This window comes from Struthio camelus, chromosome 1, assembly GCF_040807025.1.
Source record: "Struthio camelus isolate bStrCam1 chromosome 1, bStrCam1.hap1, whole genome shotgun sequence".
Lineage (NCBI taxonomy): Eukaryota > Metazoa > Chordata > Aves > Struthioniformes > Struthionidae > Struthio > Struthio camelus.
The window spans coordinates 150438707-150460885 of record NC_090942.1 but is presented as its reverse complement, the minus strand read 5'-3'; the positions used below and the strand labels follow the sequence as shown (position 1 = coordinate 150460885).

At 41.5% G+C, this 22179-nt stretch overlaps 1 long non-coding RNA gene across 1 annotated transcript; it reads left to right on the top strand.

Annotated features, from left to right (window-relative positions):
- The first annotated feature begins 827 nt into the window (after positions 1 to 827).
- LOC104138668 (uncharacterized) lies at positions 828 to 21659 on the top strand. The gene is made up of 4 exons (XR_011137118.1): positions 828 to 1216; positions 17594 to 18436; positions 20304 to 20396; positions 21272 to 21659. It is a non-coding gene; the product is annotated as an uncharacterized lncRNA (long non-coding RNA).
- The last annotated feature ends 520 nt before the right edge of the window (positions 21660 to 22179 follow it).

Sequence of the window (22179 nt, the reverse complement as noted above, 5' to 3'; positions counted from 1 at the left end):
TGCTAAATATGCACAATGTTGCTACTTAATATTTAAGTTGATGTTGCTTTTTAAAATTGTCATAGTAGTGTCACAAAAATCTTGCCCAGCACTTAACACCTGCAGATAGTAACAGATGCATAATCTCAGTATCGTAGTAATTATGCGAACAACAGTCTAATGGAGCAAATTCAATTTAACTTTCCCCTGTCCTTTCCCCCAGCTATAACCTTGGTGAATGAAAAAGCTTACCTGTGTTTATTTTAAAAAGGAAAAATATTTTCAGCACCATCTAAACCAAATGAAGAAAATAAAATTGAAGGTATAACTCCACTGATTTAATGACCTTGTACCATTCCTCAGCTCTGTCAAAGGACTGTGCCATAAAAATCTGGACCAACTTACTGAAAATGTGGGATTTATTAGTTTTTCCACCCAGGGAAATCACACTTACACACTTCCTCAACAATCCATTTGAAGAAGAGGATTTCAAACCACAAAAGTTGACTAATTCAATGCAAGGAAGTAAAAAAGTGGAGATCTGACACTTTCAAAATGACAGTAGTATGAAATTTGTCAAGAATCCATTCCTTCTCCCATGGACAAAGGCAAATCTTACTTTTCACTGTAGCATCAAAATCTAATATATGTACAAGGACACACCTATGTCTCAGATCCCAGCAAAAATCCTAGGCTGCTTCTGTTGTATATGGGCCAATTAAAACAAGAGGCTAAGCTGTTCTAGGTAACTTTTCTTTCAGAAAAGGTTTTTGTAGTTCCTGGTAGTGGGGAACATTTTCTTTAACGTAGGAAGTATCAGATATAAGAACAAACTTTAAGATAAAGTTTAATATTTCAAATTTGTTTCCAAATTTCTTAAATAAGACATATAGCAAAGGTGTTCATGATATGACTTCTGTAGCTTGAATATACTGCAGCAGAGTTCTGTGAACTCTAAGAAACTGAAAATTCAATTGTATATAATCTAAACTGGAGAAACCTGCCCTGCATCTCTTTAAAAAACAAAAATGACAGTCTCACTTGATAGGTTTTGACACAGACTGTCACCACATCTGCCTACTGAGCTATCATGACTGCACGTGCAAATTGAATGAGGATAGGACATAGTCCCTTGTCTGCATCTGCTAACACTCACAGGAGTCTGGGAGGACCTGTTTCAGAGAGGGGCCGAAGACCTGCACTACGCTGTCGTCTAACGTGGACAACAGAGCAGAAGGTGAGACTCAGGATGTTCACACTTTGGCATCTTGACCAAGTGCTGCTACATCCCAATTTGCAATGTATGCACTGTGCATTCTGAGGGTTAAGCATGTGGAGTCAAATCTGCATTTTATTCATAGGAGGAGAAATTATAAACTACATACTTTTCACCCTGTACATCCATGCATATTACTCCCTGATAATGGCGAATTGAAGCTTATTATTTCCATTTACATCTTGAGCTTGGCACTTTCCAGCCAACTTGTCCCCACCTTTGTTATTGTTTGCTTTGTTTTCTTTTGTTTACAAAAGTGTAAGATTTCTCTCCTGTTTAGGACAAACTCTAAGGTCTCTGAATGGGTCCATCTGATCCCATCCCTCCAAAGCACTTTGTGCTTTGTCCTCCAGATTCTTTTAAGATTGACCAAAGTGGATGTTGATGTATGCTGTGGGCCAGATTCTATCATTTTTCTCAGTGGGAGGTATTCATAACTCAGCTTTTTGTGACAGGGTGTTGCTTCAGAAATGCAGTCCCAATATAGACTTCCAGTGTTTGTTGTTGCCCATTTAGAGCTCTTATGAATAAAAAAGTCACTCGTAGGTCCTTGTTGTCAAACACTCTCTAAAAATATGTGATGAAATTTTCATTTATTTTTTATTTACTAGTTAAAAATGCCACCTTCTGTGATTTATGTCTTGCAGTGTTCACCAGCTGTGTTTAAATATATCATAGAAAAGATTTATTAATACTTACAGCAATTCACTGCTGGAAGCAAGGTTTTGTGTGAAAAATTAGGAATTACACCAATCTCTTTCACATCAGGCAACAGCCTCTCTCTAATACCTTTTGCACCCAAACATATTTACCACTTTTTTAGTTTATAAATAATTATCATGCTTGTTAATGGAGCAATGTTAATACAAATATAAAAAAGACATAAATAGCTTTCCAGAATATGACAAAATAGAACTGAATGCTTTGTTCTACTATCCAGAAATTTTCAGTCATTACCAAGCAGTGAATGAATGTTCAATCAACTTTGAGAGGGCCACAAAAGATGAATGGTTCGGAAGACTTAATGATTAGCTTCCAGTGTGTGTCTGGCATCTGAGCCTGCCCTCAGTGTGGTACCCTCAATGTGAGGTGCTATTTTTTCCTGTCCTATCACATGTGACGTCTTTGAGGGTTGCAGAGCCCAGGGTTAGCCAAGTTCAAGACAGTAGCTATAATTTAAGATCTTTATGATTTTTGCTTGTTTATCATGAAGATGAAATTAAGCACAAGAAGAAAATTACTTATAGGACTGGCTCATACTCAGCACACCTAACATTAGTACCTAAATGAGACAGAATCCAAAGGCAGGAACACCGCTGTCCTCGACTGTTTCTGTCATCTGTGGACAGCGATGGGCAAACCCAAAACGTGTATCACCCAACACAAGGTCTAAATATCTTTCCGAAGTGCCTGTCTCTCCAGTACCTACAAAGGGACCTGGACATGCTATATTTCTATCATGACTGTATTAAGTAAGATAGAATCATGTCTTGGTGTCTGATTTTCAGGTCCCTTCTCTTTTCATCCTTTTCTCTTAGCAGTTAGTACTTCATCTGGCTTCACCAAGACTTCTACTTAGAAAACAGCTCCAGTCTTGACTAAGTTTATACTTAACTAAACTTAAGCTAAAATCTTTAGCACTGACTACATCTTAGAGGAAAAATACACTTTTTTTTTTGGTTCTTTCCAGAGAAAGGTGCTGGATTTGGTTCCACTTGCAGTTTCTCAGTGCAAAATCATGGTTGAACAGTAGAACGGAGATAGAGCTCCCAAGGTCTTGAAAGCTCACTACATCCAAAGCACAACAGATGGGGATCTTTGTTGCTTTGACTTTAGCCCACAGTCTAATTGCCTTTATAGCTCATCCAATTCTGCAGATATTTGTGCTTCGAGAGCACTAAAATGAATCCGTGATGATTTTGTAGTGTTTAAATCATTCAGTATCATTTGTCCAATTAGACATTCTTTTCAAACTGTAAATAATGGCAGCTCAGAACTGTTACTGCATGAAGAAACGACAGGCCAAACAATCCGCCTTGTTTTTGAGTATACTACATGAGCCAGGAAGAAGCATTATCCTGCAGATTGTTGAAAGATCTTTTTCAATTTCCATGAATACGTGATAGAGGGTGTGTAAATCTCAGCTGCAGAGCTTGTTTTCCTCTACTGCCTAAATTGTAAGGGAATTAATTGATGCTGGAAGAGTAACTAGCTGTGAAGTCGTTGGATTAGTTGTAGGAGTATGGCTGTCTGTAGTAGGCTTATGTAAAGAAAGGGATTTTTTTTTTTTCTGTAATATAGCCAATTAGATTTGTTGAGCTCTTATCAGCAGAGCATTTGGACAATAACTCCAACAACTTCCAACTTTTATTTGACTTTCTGAATAGTTGGTCAAGATTTTAACTAATGAATCGACAGTGATGAATTTAAAGGTTAAGTCTTACTGTAAACCAGGGTGGGCCTCAGTAGGGCCAGTGGTGACATTAAGAGCAGGATGGGCCTTAAAAGAGGTAGGGAAGAGGAAGCAAAAATTAAAGCAAATGCTGCTAATGGTCACAAACAACAGCGAATAAGTTTAGAACTTTTTCCCCTTAAACTAAAGTTGGTATACCCAGCTGCCCATGTCAGCATTTTGACAGCTGATAGGTGCCACAGCTGGTAGGTGCCACTATCATCATACCAAAAGATGTGCTCCTTACATGGGAACTGCAAAGCAGAGGAGGACCTCAGTGCAGGAGAAGACTGGGGAAACAGGACCTTGAGGTGGGAGTTTTATTGACATGGTCTATGAATAGCCTGAGAAACAAGATCATTGAGCTTATCCTCTTTTGGATCCGATACTACATTTTTTCCTTTCTTGCCTTCCACAGAACACTGGTGACTCACCTGAAAATTTCCCTCCTCTAAAAGCATTCATGCCTGACACCAGAAAACTCTGGACAAGGCCAGAGGTGGCTGGATTGGGGTGGATGAGCTGCGAGCGAGCATGTAGCTGTCAGATCTTTCTGTTGGGTGTTTCAGATGTTAGGCCGAGGAACATTCAATAGTGCTTAAGGTGACAATAGACTCGAGCCTTTCATGTTGCTCATACAGACAGCAGGCCTTCCTTATTCATTGTAGACCAGGTTAACAAGGGAATTTAGGCAGCTAAAAATATCATCAGGTGTCTTCTGGGATTTGCCAAAATTCATAAGCAAGAGGACAGCATATGGCTAGATCCAGTCAGGAGCTTAGCTCCCTGTAACGTAAATAACATTCAAGCTTTAGGTCTCTGAAGTCAGCCCCAGACACCTTGGAACGGGTCTGTCTGAAACCGACAGCACAGGGATCTCCCTAGAGAGATACAGACAGCGCTAAGCACAGTACAGTAATTTTGTCCCCTCTGGATTGTGCACACCTCCCTAGCATGTGGAGGACTACTGGATACACCTGGGCGCCTACATATCTTGGGGTCCTCATCCGAGGAGAGAGACTTGCAGAAGATTTTTGGTGAGCTCTGTAGAGGTCACTGCTCTAGAAAGAGAAAGAAGCAGCGTATTTGTATACATGACCATCTTGTTAATGCTGTCGCCAGGGAAGTGGGAGGCGTGGGATCCATGCCATCTCAGGAGTCAGAGGGTTCCTAAACATGTTGCCCTTATTTGAAGAAAGTGACCTCTCCAGCTGGCAACACAGTGAACCAAACGTATGGGAACACTTTCCCTTCCTGGCTGACCTGGTTCTCCTGTAAAGAAGGTAAGATTCATGGCGGCTAAAGGCAGTAGGCAAGGAGCTTGAGGTTATGTGTCCCTGGTCTCACCCCAGGCTTGCATGCCAGCTTTGCCTGCCATGCATGCTGTTAAACTTTCATGACTGGAATAGAGTTCCTTCAAGTCTGACTCTTGAAAACCTCTTCAGAGACTCTAGGATGTGCACTGTAAACGCAACAGCTGCACTTAAATGCCTTTCAGCTGCCAATCAGCTGATACCAAACCTCATTATTTCTGTAGTCCTGTGTCTGTCTGTGGGAGAGGCCAGCAAAGATGAAACCTTGCATTTCAGGAAGACTTCTGCCTCCCCAAAATTGGAAACAAAAGAGGAGAGATAACATCCCCCTCTGGGAGCAGGACATCACCACTGTCCCTCCCCAGCTGAGAGTGGGGCTCTCTCAGCTGATGGTGCTTGTAGTCAGGACACCTATGTTCAAAACAGCAGGGCAGTCCTGGCTGCTGGTTTTCCCCTCATGGCTGAGACCTGTGTCCTTATTTGAATGCAACAAGCTTAGGGGCTCCTGCCTGCCTCAAACATGCGTAAATGCAGTCTGCCTCCATAGCCTAGGGTAAAGGATTCAGTGTAAGACAAGAGTCTTGAGTGCTGCTGGCTGCTCCCAGGAACTTTATGCATTTTAAGCAATGACTGGAAAAAGAAAAATATAGCTCTTGAGCAGAGACTGAGGCTTATGACTTTCATACCCAAGATAAGTGTATAACCTCTAGGTCTAACTCTCTCCTGCCCTCTCTCTTCCTGATCTTTGCTATGCAAACGCAACAGAGGATGTGGTGAGGACATCCTTCCTCTCCTGAGCCTCCTTGCGCAGTACCATCTCCCCCAGAGACCATCACCTGGGGATTAGGAGGTGAGAGGTGGGTTTGTTTTCCTAGAGAGGGGATAAAACCTGAGTCTCCAATCCTCATTTAGTGGACTACTAATGAAATTGCAATAAATTAGCAATATTTATATTCCTTTTAAAGATATCTAAGTTTTGCTTTCATTCTGCTTAGCTACAGGAATTCCTTCAAGTGCAAGAAGTATTTTGACCTAGCAAGAGGAAAGAAAAATGGAAAATATTCCAAGACTTATGAGGCTAAAGTACAATTTTAATTTTAACAAAATTCAACCAGCGAAAAAAATTCATATAAAAGCATAAAACTACACAAGTTATAGACCTGATTAGTTATTCATATACTCATACCTTCATTAAACTGACTTTGGATAGTATGTTCTGGCAACTATTTCAGAAATACTACCCTTGGGGGAATATTTTTTCTCCATAAAAGTACCAGTTTTCAAGTACCTTTTTTTTATACTTATCTTCCTTCTTTCTACTGACATAAGTTTGCACTGTCAACGCTTTACCCTTTTTTGCGTGATTTTCTTTCTCATTATGTGCTGAATATCTGTACTTTTTAATTTCTTTTAATCGTACATAAATACATTGATCCTGTAACTGTTCCAATACTTTAGTGTTTCATTAATTTAACAAGCACCGGGTTCTACTATTTTCAGCCTTTTAAAACTATTAGGGCTCTTTAAATATCCACTTTGTTCCTGGAGTTTATCTATCACGTAGTCCTGTAATTTCTACAGTAAATTTCCTACGTATCACATACATAGAAGGTGTAATTTGCAATAATTCAGTTTCTCCCATGATCATAATGAAATACTATCAGGCTTGCTTGTTAATATGGCTTCTATATTGTTCTAAAGCCTAAATGCTCACGTGCAGTCCTTGCTTGCTTAAGCTGAGTAAATACAACTCCTATGTTAAACGTAGTTTCTTATTTTGACTGATATTTTCATAATTTCCTTCAGATTCTGCACTTTTAGATGTCTTAGTATCTGATGAACCTGATTATGCTAAACTGCAGAAGTTATAATCCTGTAAAACTGTATGGCCTCAGCAAAGGTTCGGTAGTAAAGGCTGGTAGAACTAGGGTGTTTTAGAAACAAAATGGAATTTTACTGGGTATGCTAAAAATAATAAAAGTGCATTGCCTGGTACAAGGCCTTCTGGATAAGCTGAGGCAGCAAATCAGAAATCTTCATTTGGCTACCAGAGAAGAGGAAGTGTTTGCAGGGAAAATTCTAGCTAGAGTTGCTGCTGGCTTCAGATTTCTCTGACCTCAGAGCTCCCTGATGTTTTTCAAAAGTTTCGTGGTCCTTCACTCAGCTTCCAACAGGCAGAACATCTCTAGGACAGACTTAAACCTTCGCATACAACTCCTCACCCTATATGGACCCACTCGCTGTTGCTCAGCATCTCCCTCTCCTCACACACTTGATCTTTGTGAGATTTGCTTTCACTTCTTCCCCTCAGGTTCCTCTGGCTTTTATCTCTGAGACCTCAGGATTGCTTCTGAGTCCTGGGCTTGTTCAGCTTGCCAACAGCAATGTAAAGTCTCTAGTAAGATTCAATATCAGAAGACTAGACTGCCCTCCACCTCCTGGGGCTCTGCAGATGCGGGGGTGTCCGAGGTGCCAGGTGAAACCCCCCTACCCGCAGTGATGGGGAGTGCAGCCCCACGGGCAGGTAGATGGTGCAGATGCGTGCTCCAGAGCACAGGGCGAAGCCAGGCTTGAGGCCACCTTGCTCCCTGCTGTTGCCCCGCAGAGCGCACTAGTTGTGTTCACGCTGCGTACAGTTTGGTCCTGAGTTTTCCCTGGGCCACATGAGGCACTCCGGTGGCTTTCTTGTGTGGGTTGTTTTTCCTTTTTTTTTCTCTTTTCATTTGAAGTGTCTGGGAAAGTGGAAGGCTGTGCTGCAGCCCACCAGAGTGTTGCTTTTACAGCACGAAACTGCTGTCTGGGTTGCAGGCCCTGGGGAATGGTGTGTGAGCAGAAATAAGAGTTTGAGGGCGCAAAGCCAACTGGAATGATGTTAGAGGGCTGCATAGGGTGGAGAGATCCAAACCTGGTTTTGTCTTGTCCCTTCTATCTCTTTTCAGCAATCTCTGAAGTGAAGTCTCCCCACAAGAGTACCTTGGCTTTGTTTCAGAAGAAAATAGTCAACTCACTCCTGAAGAAACCCCGGGGCTAACTAACATTTGTGCATTTGTCTCCTCTGACACTAGTAAAACAAACTTATTCATTGTGATTTGATAGGCCGATATACATTGAATTTCACACTGTCGGATGTCTGGAAACCAAGTCTCTAACTCCAGTGAGCTGTGGACCGGACACCTGCTCCCCACCTTTTCTTTTTTTTTTTTTGCCAGTGGCCAGCAGCAGATGCTGATGGCAGGTGTGGAGTATACACATGGTATTACCTGGTATACCGTTCCAGCTTCATTCTGTCTGTGGTTGAGGGTTTTTCCTCCGTAAGTAGCTGCAGGCAGACCATTATGTTTAACAGCCTTTTGTGGAGCTTCATGAACTGATCTAATCCCCTTTTGAAATGATTTCTATTTCTGCGCTTCACGTTATCCTGTGTCAAGGAGTTCAGTGACACCATAATGTGCTAGGTGAAAAAGTAGTTCCTTTGCTGCTAGATCACGTCACTGTTCCCAGAAAAATATGAAGCAGTGAACAACCTTTCCCTATTCACTTTAGCCACAATACTGCTGATTGTGGAGCCCTATATACTCCTTCAATCATATCTTTTCCAAAATGAACTCCTGGTATATTTAGCCATTTCCTCATATGGAAGTCATACTATCCTGTTGTCCCCTTGGCACTGTTTCCAATCCTATTATATTCCTTTTGAGATGACACGGCCAGAATGATACTGAATATTCAAAGAATATGCGCTCCAGGGATTTATACACTGGCATAATGATATATTCTATTTGTTCGTTATTCTTTTGCAAGTAATTCCCCAAATGCCTTTTTAGCCATTGTGCAGCGCTGACTTGTTTCCAGAGGATTATCCACATGGCTCCAGGATTTCTTTCCTGACTGGTTACACCTACTTTAGAGTCCATCAGATATAGTTTAAGGTTATGTTTTCCCTGTATGTGTTATTTTGCACTTACTGACACTGACATTTGCCTGCCGTTATGTCCCTGTTGTGTAATCCCTCTGCAGCTCTGCATGACCAGCTCTGCTTCAGCTTTTCTTCACAATTAGGTGTGACTCTTCTGAATAATTCTGCATCCTCTGTGAACTTTGTCATTTCAGTTCCCCCCGCCCCCTTTTTCAAGTCATATATGAATATGCTATTTAATGCAGGGGTCTCAAATCTTTGCTGGATCCTGCTGGGAAAGCCACTCCACTGTGAACTTGGACCATACCTCAATCCTTTGTTCTGCATTTTCTCACCAGGTCTTACTTAAGAAGAATGTCTTCCCACATATATCCCAATGACTTAGATTCTTAACAGTACTTGGTGAAGAGCCTGTTCAAAACCTTTTGGAAATCCAAACATGTACACATCCAAGATACTATCCCTTTGCTTGCCTACCAATATCTCATTGCTTTGCTTTGAACTGAATATTTCTTGTCTAACATGAACATGATGAAGGATTCCTGCATGCCTGTGTAGGGCTTGAGAGCTGTTACTTGTGTACAAATGCCAGAGAAGATCACTTGCAAAAAATAGCTACAGCTATAGCTCTATTTACTGAACAAGTTTAAGACGACCCACATGAATAAGGCTGACTTTGAATTCGGCTAATTACTTCAATGCATTTTAATTGGCAAAAGAAAGAGTGAGAGATTCCCCTTCCCCTTCACTGTCTGATAATGTATATTTTTACCAGAAAGCTAACTTCTTGATCAAGAGAGCAAGTGAAAGAGCATTTCCAAATCCTCCTGTGCCATGACACCCACTGACTAATTTGCTTAGTCAGTGAAAGGCTGAATGCAGAGAGGTTGTACCTGGACCTTGAACTGTCTACCTGCCAAAACTGAGAAATAAGCACATCCAGTCCATACCAAAGACATCAGTATGAGCAGACAAGACACAGTCCTTCACTAAGTGAGAAGATAGATCACCAGCTTTGGCAACGCTTGTGGCAAAAGACAGTTATATAAAGGTTTCAGTTGAATCTTAGCAATGCAAGCATGAAATAATTTATAGTCCATGTTATGGACTCTGTTTTTGTGTTTATATGTCAGAATGATGTTTACGTTGGAAATACCTTTGTGCCCCATCTTTAAAACTCAGACGTTCCTCTGTCTGCCAAGAACCAGATCTGGGAGGCAATCAAGACTGAAACAGGTTCATGCTTTGGAGAATTCTTATTTTTAGTCATTTGTTCAGTGTTTTTCCTATCATATAAAAATAACATTCACTGAGAAGTAAATTCTATAATTTTTTTAAATACAGTATGCACAAATCTTAGATGGACATATGTTGAAGTAACCCTAAATCAAAGCAATTTATAGAAAATATATTCATATGAAGCAGCAAAGTTTGCCCTTTTTGAAAAATGGAAGTCCTAACTTCATTTGAAACATGCCCACTTAAGATAGGGCTGATCTTAGAACATATCTCCAATTTTGTCTTTTTCGTTGATCACCCAGCTGAACTTAGTTGTTAGGTAGGCAGAGTAGGAAAATCTATATGACTATTTTGCTTAGTGATATGAGGCAATTGACAGCCAGACCTGAAAAAAAGTTTGCAGCCATTACCCCCGTTCCAGGCTGGCCTCTGCGTGACAGCTATGGCGTGGCAAGGAGAGAGGCAGATACACTCCTCCAGCCTGCTTCAATACGGAGGTGACATTCCCTCATTACTGTGTAACCCTTTTTCCATAGCAACGGTGGCCCAAAATTTGAGGCCATCAGTTTAGTCACGTTTTTTCCCCCCGTGACCCCACAAAAGGCCCTGTTAACCAGACCGTCTTAAAGAGCTGCAGATGATAAAGCAACCAGCTATGTTTTTTAAAATATCATGTTTAGACTTAGATGATAGTAGAATGATAATGCAAGCTACACATATAGCAAGAAGACTGAATGTTAATACTTATCATAATATTGTGTATAGGATTTATCAGTGTGTCCTCAGGATGCTGTAATAGAGAAGCAGCCTAAAGCCAGGAATATGTTATTTAAGATTTGCTATTGAAAAGTTTATGAAACCACCTGTGGGAAAGGAAAGGAAAGGAAAATGGTGATTTCCCCCTCCCTCCTTACCAGACATGGAGCCCCAAGTAGTGTTTAATGTCCAATCACAGGCAGCAAGGAGGGCAGTTTCTTAGGTCAGAAGCAAGCAAGCAGGATTTGAGCATGCTGGTTAGGGCTGGCAGAAAAGAACGACCCAGGTGCTCCTCCGCGTCCCTCACTTTACTGCCTCCCAGGAAGAGGGGAGGTGGGATGAAAGAGAAAAAGATGGAAGATGAGGCAGAAACAACCTCAGACCATTGAACCTGATGCTAGTTGGGTGATATTACTGTTGCTCTTACAAGAACAAAAAAAAAAGGTGGAAACTGGATGTTAGCAATGTTTTAAAATAAATAATATTTATCCTTAAATTCTGACTGGTGCTAAACCTGACTCCAAGTGACTTAGTATGCAGCAGGCCATTCCTCCTTGTAGGTTGGACATGGGTATATCCAGGCACTGGGAATCCTGGCTCGGCATCCAGATCCTTACAGTATTGCTCTAAGGTTAGCTAGTGGGTAAGAGGATTTCCCCAATGAAATAGCATGGCTGTAGCATGAAAGTGGGAACCACGTGGAAGAGGAAAAGAAGAAATGTATTTTACAAGGGAAAATTAGGGAGTTCTTTGGCAAGGAAGAGGATACTTGAGCCCTGAAGGTCTGCAGGGGTCTGTGATTTACTGGCAGGCTCTCATGGACTTCAACAACTGTCTCAGGATTGTGATCTGAGCAAAAGCCCATTGGAGGACTATCCCCCCTGATTTCCTAGGATATTTAGAAACAGAATCCCCTGTGTCTGACCTTCACAGTTTCTGGGTTTCGTGAATCTTGGCCACAGAATGAAGCCTTCCGTGTCCGCATCAAACTTATCTGAAATAATGCAAACCTCTCCTTCTCTCAAGAATTTTAGGAATAAATGACATGGAGAAACCCTCCAATTGCAGCAGTTCATTATTACATGTATTTTGGGTCACAGGATTGCATATGTGAAGTATGCATTTGAGTCCTATAAATATTAGCTTGGCTTGGGACACAAGTAGCTCACTGTACAATTTTGGTCTTATTAACAACTGCAAAACACAACGCTCTCACCGATTCAGTCAGTCTCCGCCTGTTCTTGCTCCTGCAGTTCTTATTGCTCTTCATGTTTTGAGGTGATTCCTATCACCTGGATAAGTTTATTTTTGAAAGCATTTGAAGAGATTCATTTCATGCAGATTAGCGTTATTATTAGAATGGTGTTTATTTTACTAATCTCTATTATGCAACCATTCATTCCTGATTATTAATCATCATTTCTTTTTGATAGAAACACTTCCGCAACAACCAATTATCGCGCTTTGTGCAAACACAGGATGATGAATTCCAGTGGGGAATAAACAACAAGAGCAGTGGAGTTTTAAAAACAAAGAGCTTGTTTTCATGCAAATGCCTCAGTGCTAAAAAGTGGGGAAAATTACATGCTGGAGAAGCAGAATTTGCTTCCAATTAGAATGTTTTTCAACAATTTCCATAAAGTGTCTAAATTAAGAACTTAGCACTTGCTAGAATAGTACATCTCATCTGGTATTCTCTCTTCCGCAGCAGCCAGTGTCAGAAACATGTAATCAGTACTCCTACCCATATCCAGTTTCCCTGAAAAGACTCTCATTGGATGCTAGACCTGGTCCAGTATACCTAATTAGGCAGTAAGACCTGGTCCAGTATACCTAATTAGGCAGTACTCTACTGATTTCCATATGGAGAGGTCTTTACTGAGCAGATGTGACTGAAACAGGATGGACTGACTCTGCAATTTGTTCCCTTGCTCTAATATTGCGTGTCTTCGGCAGCACAGTGGGACCAAATGATGGCTCACTGCTGCAAATACTCCCATACATGATTAATGCTATGTACTTTACTAATGTTCTTGTGTCTAATGATAAGCAGAGGACAAGGAATTTGCAGAACCTTGTACCTAGCTGCTCTCCGCTCCAAAGGATGGTCTATTTTTGAGAGGAGAACTTTACTGCTTCTTTTAAGCAGCTGATAAAACTTAGGCTCAAACTGGAATTCCTCATATATTAGACATGCCAAAATCTTCAGATTAGAATAAGGCATACTTTAAAACTATTTTAAAACTATTTATTTATTTTTTGTTTTATTAATCAAGAAATTAACTGATTCCTGTTTAGCATTTATAACTCCAGTAGTGGCATTTTTTTCCTGAACAAATACAGCCTTGTGCCCTTAACGTGCAGTAGAGACGAGTTCAAATAAAATTGACTTGCTTTCTGTGAAAACAACACTGATAGTATATAACAACTTTGCCAGAGTATTATTTAAATAAGCCTTATTTTGTTGGTGTTGTATGTGATTATTTGGAAAAGACATTTTATTCCCTAAGATACGACCCGTGCTCTAAGGGACCTTGATCACCTCAAAAAAGCGGAGACGGGGCTATTGCATAGTAGAAAATAGAGAATATAGATGTCTCATGGGCCCATTTGAAAGACTTGGGCAGCAAAATCTGAGAGCCTCTGTCATACAAATGCCAGCCATATTCATTGCACCCAGAGAGAGAACAGAAACTCCTCTCCTGAGTTGCCTTTCCCTCAGTTTCAAATAACAATTTACAGGGTTGAGGCACAGCGAGGGTGGTGCAGCATATAGTTGATTTGCTGTTTTGCCTGGGTCTGTGTATTTCTTGTGTGGTCTGAAGTAAGTTATTAAAAAAAAAAAACAAAGACCAGAAAAACCACTGTGGCAGAATTAGCCTGCAACTACTTGAGGTCCCTGGAGGGATGACCGTAAACCACTCAGCTGGCCCCACAAGGGCTGAGCTCTGGAAAACATGGGCTCCAGGCATGGAGGAGGCCTGAGAGGCTGTGCCTGGGACCTGGTGCTGCCACAGCGCCAGCCCTTGGCCAGGGGTACCGCACTGCCGGCTTCACCCCGGGAAGGAGCCTGGAGGGAGCAGCTGGAAACAACGCCTGTACGTGGCTGAGCCCTGGGAGCTTGAAGGTGCAAATGCTGGACCCAGAGCAGCAGCGTGAGATGCTCAGCTGGGCAGTGTACCAGGGCTGTGTAACCCTGAGCTTTTAAAAAACATATCAATGTGCAGTTGTGAACCAAACAGAAATCCCACGCTTCCCATTTACACCACGCATAGCATGGCTGAAGTCAGTGCATTTGACCTCTTGTTTTGACACCCAGCAAAGAGCAGTGCTACAGTTGCCTCTTAGCTACCCAGCTTTTATTAACCTTGTCAGCTCTACTCAGCTACCCAAAGCGATTCAGAGAGCTTAAAAAACAAAACAACTATTCCACCTACAAAATAACTGCGTCTTAACCTGCCAGCCCATTCCCTCTGGGGCAGACTGGGAGTTTCTCAACCAGTTCTGTCTAATCAAGGGACTCCAGCAACAGTACTGGCTATACAGGGGTGCTTCCCCCCCAAAATCCCCTCAAAGGATTCCTTTACAATTGCTGGATTTTATTGTATTTGAAAGCCTTAGAATTTTTGTGCTAGGACGGCACTGCCTTCCCCATGAGAGAGCACCTGCTCCTGCTCCAGTCAAGGGCAATTTTGGCCCTCGTTGCAACGGGAGCAGATGCGGACTTGCACGGAGTTGTGTTTGGGGACCTCTCTGCTCAGCTGGGCTCGCCTTGGGTGCTGCAGTGTTTTCGCCTCAATGGAGTCGTTTTAGTGACGCAAATGATCCTTTGCATTTCCTCTAGAGCAGTCGTGTCAGTAAGGTCAAGTTTTGTCATTCTGGGCCTTAGGGGCAGAAAATGCTGACTTAGGAGCAGGGCTGGTCCCCAGGCACAGATGCTTTAGTAAGATTGCAAGCCCAGCACAGATTTTCAGGTGGTGCTGTAGCAGAAAGCAGACAGCGTGACAGAAGTGTAAGGCTTGGTTCACCTTTTTTTTTTCTTTTTTTCCCCCCCATCAGTCTTTTTAAATAGGCTATTGCATTTAAGCAGGAATCAGTTGGCATTGCTTTATGCTGAAAGGAATTGCATAGTGAATGTCTGTAGTTACTGAGCTAGCCAATGCTTTCCTTCCACCTCCATTTACTTGCTTTACTGACTTTTACTTACTTTTGCAGTAATCCTGCATCACACTCTTGATGAAACTCATTTGCTTCACCTCAAAACAATTGTAGAGTTTAATTTTACTCTTTTCCTTACTCATTTGAAAAAAACACTTGACTCCTGTATATTACTGCCACATCTTGTTATTTTGGGAAGTTTCTGGCAGCTCAGTTCTGGTGACGCCTTGAGGAGCATATTCAAAGGACTTAACATCAGCACATTTTCTTCTTTACACAAGGCTGCTGCGGACAAAAGAAATACCTTATGAGCCAGGCATGAATCAAAGTCTCAGGAAACGCATAACTGCAGGGAAACAGGATTCTGTGAATACAGTTTGACCATCCCATTTTCACCTACACACACACTCCAGTGGGCATTATCATCTAGTGATGAGTAAATTAGTCACTGTCAGCCTTAATTACACTAAATCTCTGTCCTTACTCAGGGTTGTGGGGCGGGAGAATCTTCTACTTCGAAAAAGGATATGGTTTTTATTTAGTAGCTGTTTGTGTTGCTTTTCAATACATTTTTTATTACAATAATTATGCTGCATTTTAGGCGGTATTCATTTGAACTTGAAGCTTTACCAACGGCAAAAAGATCACATAAAGGGAACTGGTCAAGAAAGCTGAAACTATGAACAAAGAGCTTGATTTTTTCCCACTGCGGTAGCCATTTTTTTCTGATTCTGCATTGTTATTTAGTTCCTATCCTTATGACTCTCTCCAGGGATAATCCTACTGACCTCATCAGCAGATGTATTTTTAGATGTATTGTTTCTAGCTAGGAGGCTATATAGGAGAGGGATGTTAGCACGGTGTTACTTTGAATATGTGCGTTTTGTGATTCAGAATATAGGCTCTTCTTAGGTAACTGCACTTTCCAACCTATTTGAACTGGATGGCCTTGCTGCTCTTCTGTTACTCTCTTATGAACTCCCTTGAAAGGTCAAAGTTATCTCTGCCAACAAAATAGTCTTCTTTTTGGCCACATTTGATCTGGCCAAGAGACAAGAGGCCTCACCCTCATTCTACTTCAGCTGTCACAACCTCTCTGAGCTGAGAGCTGTTGCCTGAGATAAATAAGAGCAAAATGTGGCCATCGGTAAGAAAGATGCTCATTAGTTGTTCCTTCTTTTGAGTATCTGCAGAACTCAGGCAGAAAGCATTAATTCACTCTGTACTGCAAAGCGTTGATCTCACTCCAGGTCTTGCTCTCATTACAGCAGCAGACAAAAACATGTTAGAACTGCTGATTAATTATTTTGAGTCATGACTGCTCTTCAAACCTTTACATTAAATGGATAGAGTATTTCAAGCACGTTATGACATAGCAAGAGGATCTGTGCATGATAACAAAACTAAAATACGAGCATCACACATAAATAAGTACTTCCAAACTGCCCTCAGGAAAAAAAAATCAATTTTGTGAAATCAGGAAAGATTTTCAGGAAAAAAAAATCAATTTTGTGAAATCAGGAAAGATTTGTGAAAAATACTGAGAAGTCAAAACAGTTTATTTTGTTGGTAAACTGCTTAGGTGAAATAATTTTGGTTATGTCTTACTCTTATGAAAGTTGTTATTTTTTTTCTTCCAGTAAGCTGTATCTTTCTCATGGTGGTAAACAGTATATATTTTTTTATTCACATGTAGGTTGAGCTGCCACTGAGAATAGCTCTGTCCTCAGCAAAATCTAAGTGTAGTGTGCTGTTAAGTCATGCAATGCTTGTATCATCTCTGTCTCACTAAGTTTCTTTTAATATAGTCAATGACCATGCTAAAGGCAGAAAGGAGAGAATGGATTCTATTGCTGTGAACAGCTGTGTTAGCCAGTTCACTCAAGGTTGCAGTTACTTCACCTGTTTGAACTTCATTTTAATAAAAAACACTGATAATGATTTTTTCAGCATATCATAACATTTCAGGATGTTGCAGAGTGACTTAAGAACTGTGATAAAACTTGCCAAATACTTTCTTAAGTATATGAAAGTTTTATAATTTTTTTCATTGATGTTCTTTGATTATTCTTGAAATGAAATCTGGCCATTATATGATGATTCTGGCTGAAAGCCAGTCTGCTCTCCCTCTGGCCTTGTAACATTCCTTGATGTTATGTTATGTTATGTTATGTTATGTTATGTTATGTTATGTTATGTTATGTTATGTTATGTTATGTTATGTTATGTTACATGACTGGCAAAGTCTTCTTCAATATTAATGAAATCAGAGTAACATTATCAGTTGTTGCTAGGTTATCGTTCTTCAATATCTGATTACAATACCTTTGTTCTTATTGTTCTGATAGGTTCATTACAAAAGGTAATAAGTCCATGGCAATGGACAAGAGGTTCATCAGAACATGGTGACACTGGTCTTCATTTGCAGCTTTCAGAGATCCTAGTTATTAGCCAAGACAGCAGATATCAGCTTTTCCCTCTCTTTCTGACCCATGTTATTACAGTTTCTAATTATAGGTGTTTCTATTCTTCGTCAAAGTCAACAATTTCTTCTTGTCTGTTTAAACCCTCCTGAAACCGCCTGAAACACGCTGGGCAACATCTTCCTGGGCTCTGGCCTTCCCTGAGAATCCAGACTGATGTTTCTAACCTGTGTTTGCAAATCTGCGTGCCACAGCCTTCTACACTGGAAAGGTGGAAAATTGTGAATGTGAAACTGTGAAAAAAAAAAATCTCACTTCCATGCTGTAGGCTGACGGTTTTTCAAAAGAGCTTCACTTTTCTCTACTCTGTTCTTCCATCTCAGATTATATTTAGAAGAACTTAATATTAGAAATTGTACTATAAAATGAATGAAAAGAGTTGAGAGCATGAATTATGGACACAAGATTTATGCTTGACAACCCGAACTTTGCCTTCTAAGTATTCGGGTACACAGATACAACTATCCTGATTTTTCATAGAGGTGAAGTAATTTGAGGCCTTCTTTTATGTCAGTGGAATTTGAGGCTCATGGCTCTTCTGAAATAACCTAGCCAGGGCAGGGCACAGGGCAAGTTATTTGTATGTGAACTTTTCTATTAACGATATATCATACATGTGATTGGAGTAGGGTTGATGCAATTCAGGTGAAACTGTGCTGTGTATACTACTGGCGGAATGTGAATCTCTTCAGAGGAGTATAAAGTAGCCCTCAGCCTCATGGCGCAAGGGGTGGAGGACTTCCAGAGAGGCGTTTCTGATCAGCAGGACATCATTGATTCTTGGACCACACTATACCCCATCACTCCAGGACACAGAGAATCATTTTTCTACCTTCTGTTGGACTGCAAGGCTTCCGGTCTGAGGTAAGGAATCTGATAGTGCTAATAATACTGTGAAATAAACAAAGCGGCTTTGACTCCCTCAGAGACAGGAGGAAAGACTACATATCATGCAAATACACATTTTCTAATTGTTACCTGTTTCATAGCATCACAGAGTCATTCATGCTCAGAAAACACAGGGATACTGATCCGTTATCTAATGGTTTATGTTATTATCATATATTATCATTATATATATATTATATATATATTATCATTATATATGATAATATAATAGTACCAAAAGTGACTGGGAAGTTGTGATGCCAGCTCTTTCCTGGACTTCATTCTTCATTTTCTTCAATTTTGAAGCATGCACATACAGAAGGAAAAAAGTGAAAAAGTTGGAGAACTATCGTAGGGTGCTTGTTTCTTTAATATTCTTCTGTAGCACGGTCAAACACTGCTGAGAGCTATATAGACACCATACTCTTCCTTTTTCTGCTGACAATACCACCCATACAAGCGTGCCCTTAATTTACCACACAAACAGGCCACAAGGTGGCTGTATATGTCAGCTGTACGTTAAGCAGTGTTTCGGATAGAGATGTCTCAGTGGCCAGCGCTGTCAGTCTGAACAGAATAATGTCTGTGTGCAACGCGCCCCTCTGGTAACGTAATTTTGGCTGCAAAGGTAATGAGAAGTTAGAGTAATTTGTTTTAAACTGCCAAGAACAACGATGGGACAAAAATGGAGACAAAATCCAAAGAGAACGACACAAAAATCAGTACCCATGATTTAGAAACTTAGATTACTCTGGGATTCAACCATTCATTGCAATTAACTTTTCTCCGACCTCCGCTCCATGGTTATTTATTTCTGGCATGTTCGACCGTAAAATAGAGCTTTTGTGAGGAATACAGGCAACTTTGAAAGAATGAGTGACAGCCCTCAAATAATCAAAGGAGCGAAGGATTAGAAAGTACACGAGCCGATGGCTACTCAGCTAAATGTGGCCAAATGCCTCCCCCTCTTCTTCTTCAGAGACCTGTCACCACCTTGCTGGATTACCCTGCCGTCTCCACTTGCGTTTGCAACGTCATGAAAGCGTGTGTGCGTGCAGGGGTCGCCACTTCTCAGGGCTTTTCCAAGGTGTGCAAGGCTTTTAAGCGAGACGAACGAAGAGGAGCAGCAGCCACGTGTAGCCTCGAAATGGGGTAAGAAACTCGATGTCTGCCTTTTCTGCTTCTGGCTTGTGAGGAGCAACCTGCGCGACGGCCCCGGCTCTATAATACTGCTCTCGGCGGTGTCGACTCTGCGCCTTCGTCTCCTTCTTGTGGCCCGTATATGCTGTGGAGAGGAAGTCCCTCAGCTATTTTGTGGATTATATTATATATAGCCCAAATGCTTCTTGCCTGTGTCGGTACAGGTACCTACTGTGCAGTAAAAATAAACAGCGGAACATAATTAATCCCGGAGCCCCGGTTCCTTCACAAAAAGGCGATACAGAGTTTTCCTCGCTACGTTGCTAGCGAAGGAAAAAAGAGGAGAATCTGCGTTACGTTTGGCAGTCGTCTTCCCCGGAGCAGAAGGCTTTTGCTTTACGTCTAGCCGAGGGAATACAGTGTTTTTACACCTGCCCGATGCCGTTGCCATGGCAATTGAACTTGGCACCTCTGTACGAGGCAGGGAGGCGGCGGGAATAGGCACAGAGCAAACACAGCAGCGAGGGAGCTCCGCTGCCGGGGCAGCGCAGGACTTCGCCTCGCTGCCGCCCTCTCTGTAAGATGGGTAATTGAACTTTTTAGTGTTTTGAACCGTTTGGAAATTGACTTCAGCTGAGAAAATGAGGCTTAGCTGTCTGTGGATGTTTTAAAACACTCGCCCTGTTCTTGGGTTCCTTTGCAGGTGCCTGAATTTACCTTAGGTACCTCGGCAGCAGGTCTGACTCCACCCCAAAGCATTCAGGGCCTATGCAGTCCGGGATACAAGAAGAGGCAGGTAACCTACCCCCACCACCTTGCTTCCAAAACGTCTCAAACAAATACACATTTCCGTTAAGGACTGCTAGGCCAAATTTCATTCCAGAGTGACTTTTCATTGTCCAAACACAACCAACAAACCAGAGAGTCGGGGTGGTGTAATGAGTACCCCGAGCTCATTCTTGGCTCGGCTACTAATTTGTTATGAGAGCTCGGTCACCACATATGAGGGTATGCTGTGCCACGACAGATTGACCTTGATGAGGGCCCCCTCTTGCCAGGCATGGCATACATCAGAAAGGCAAGGCTTGCTCTGGAGAGAAATCCCTGCTTATCGATTTATTTGCACCAATAAGAGAGGGCTGTAATATGCTGAGAGGCTCAGTTAACAACCGTACCATGCTGTGCACTCACTGGAAGAAAGGAACCGTGGTAATAAAAAGTGTTATTCCAGTTAAAAGATGATTTCAAATTCAAAAATAAGCCACCAAAGCTCAGAGAAATGTTGTAAGTGAGGCATTTTGTTAGGTGTGGATGACTGACTAGAATTAAATATTAATCAGGCAAGTTCTGAACATCACGCCGCAATCTTCAGGCTGTAGGACCTCAAAGAACTGGTTTTCTTACAATTTCTACTTTGGCAAATAAAAGATGCATGATGGAAAAAAACCTGCTTACCCCTAACATCTGCTACCCTTTAATTATTTTGGGTGAGCATCATCCCATTTAATGTCTGCATCTAATTTAACGTCTTCCTCTCAGTTACTTTTTCCAGGTTCCCTTTGTAGCCAGTGGAAAGACACAGGCATTCCTTGAGTGTAATTTCTCTCATCTCAAAGTAGGCATCTAAAACAGATCTGATAAATCTGACAAGTACCTTTTTTCCCTTTCTAGTTTCCAGGTGGGAACTGGAAGAGTGAGCAGAGACGGGAAGAGTCTCACTTGGGCATTTCTGAACTTCGACATGACAGGTCTTACCCTCCAGGTCAGCAGAGCAGCAGCATGATACATACACAGGCAAGGCTGAAACCCATCTCTGCACGGAGTACCTGAGCAAGCTATGTGTTTTTTCTACCTCAGCTCCCATGTACCACTGGAGAAAATATGACTTTGTTTCTTCTCCTGCTTTGTTGATCTTGTCTAGTAAGAGTCCTTTGTTGGACAGTGTCTCTTTCAAAATGTTTCTACAAAAACTCTTCTATGCTCTGATGCAGCTTTTACCATAACAGAGCAAATAAAAAACTGGTCTGTCCATATATCATAACAAAATGAAACCCTTAAATGCCAGAAAGCAGGTAATTTGCACAAAGACTAAAGAAAAAGTCTTCCCTACTCACTTTTAATGTTGTGTTTCAATTGAGCAGACAACGTAGAAAATTTCAATTAGCTCCCATAGAGTGTCACAGGAGCTGGGCTGAATCAAGAGTTTAGTGTTAATAAAGGATCAGCCAAGAATCTGACTCCTAAAGGGGCCTCAGTGAGCCACTTGTAAACCCATACATGCACCTGTGATGTCCTGACATCAGTGCACACAGCAGGCAGAGGCAGAGAGGCGGCCTTTGCTACCAGTGCAAGCTAAAAGGAACGGCCAAGGAGTTGATCTACAAGTGCACTGAAAGGACATAGATTTTTAAAAACATTTGACCCCAACCCCCATGTAAGAATGACTTCCACGCTTCACCTTCCATCCGTACACTATTTTCCCTTTAAAATGAACATATTGTACTCTGCAGAGGCGGACAATTTGTTGAATTTCATTTCACTCCTTCAATCTGCTTAATGAATAACAATGAGTTTGAAGG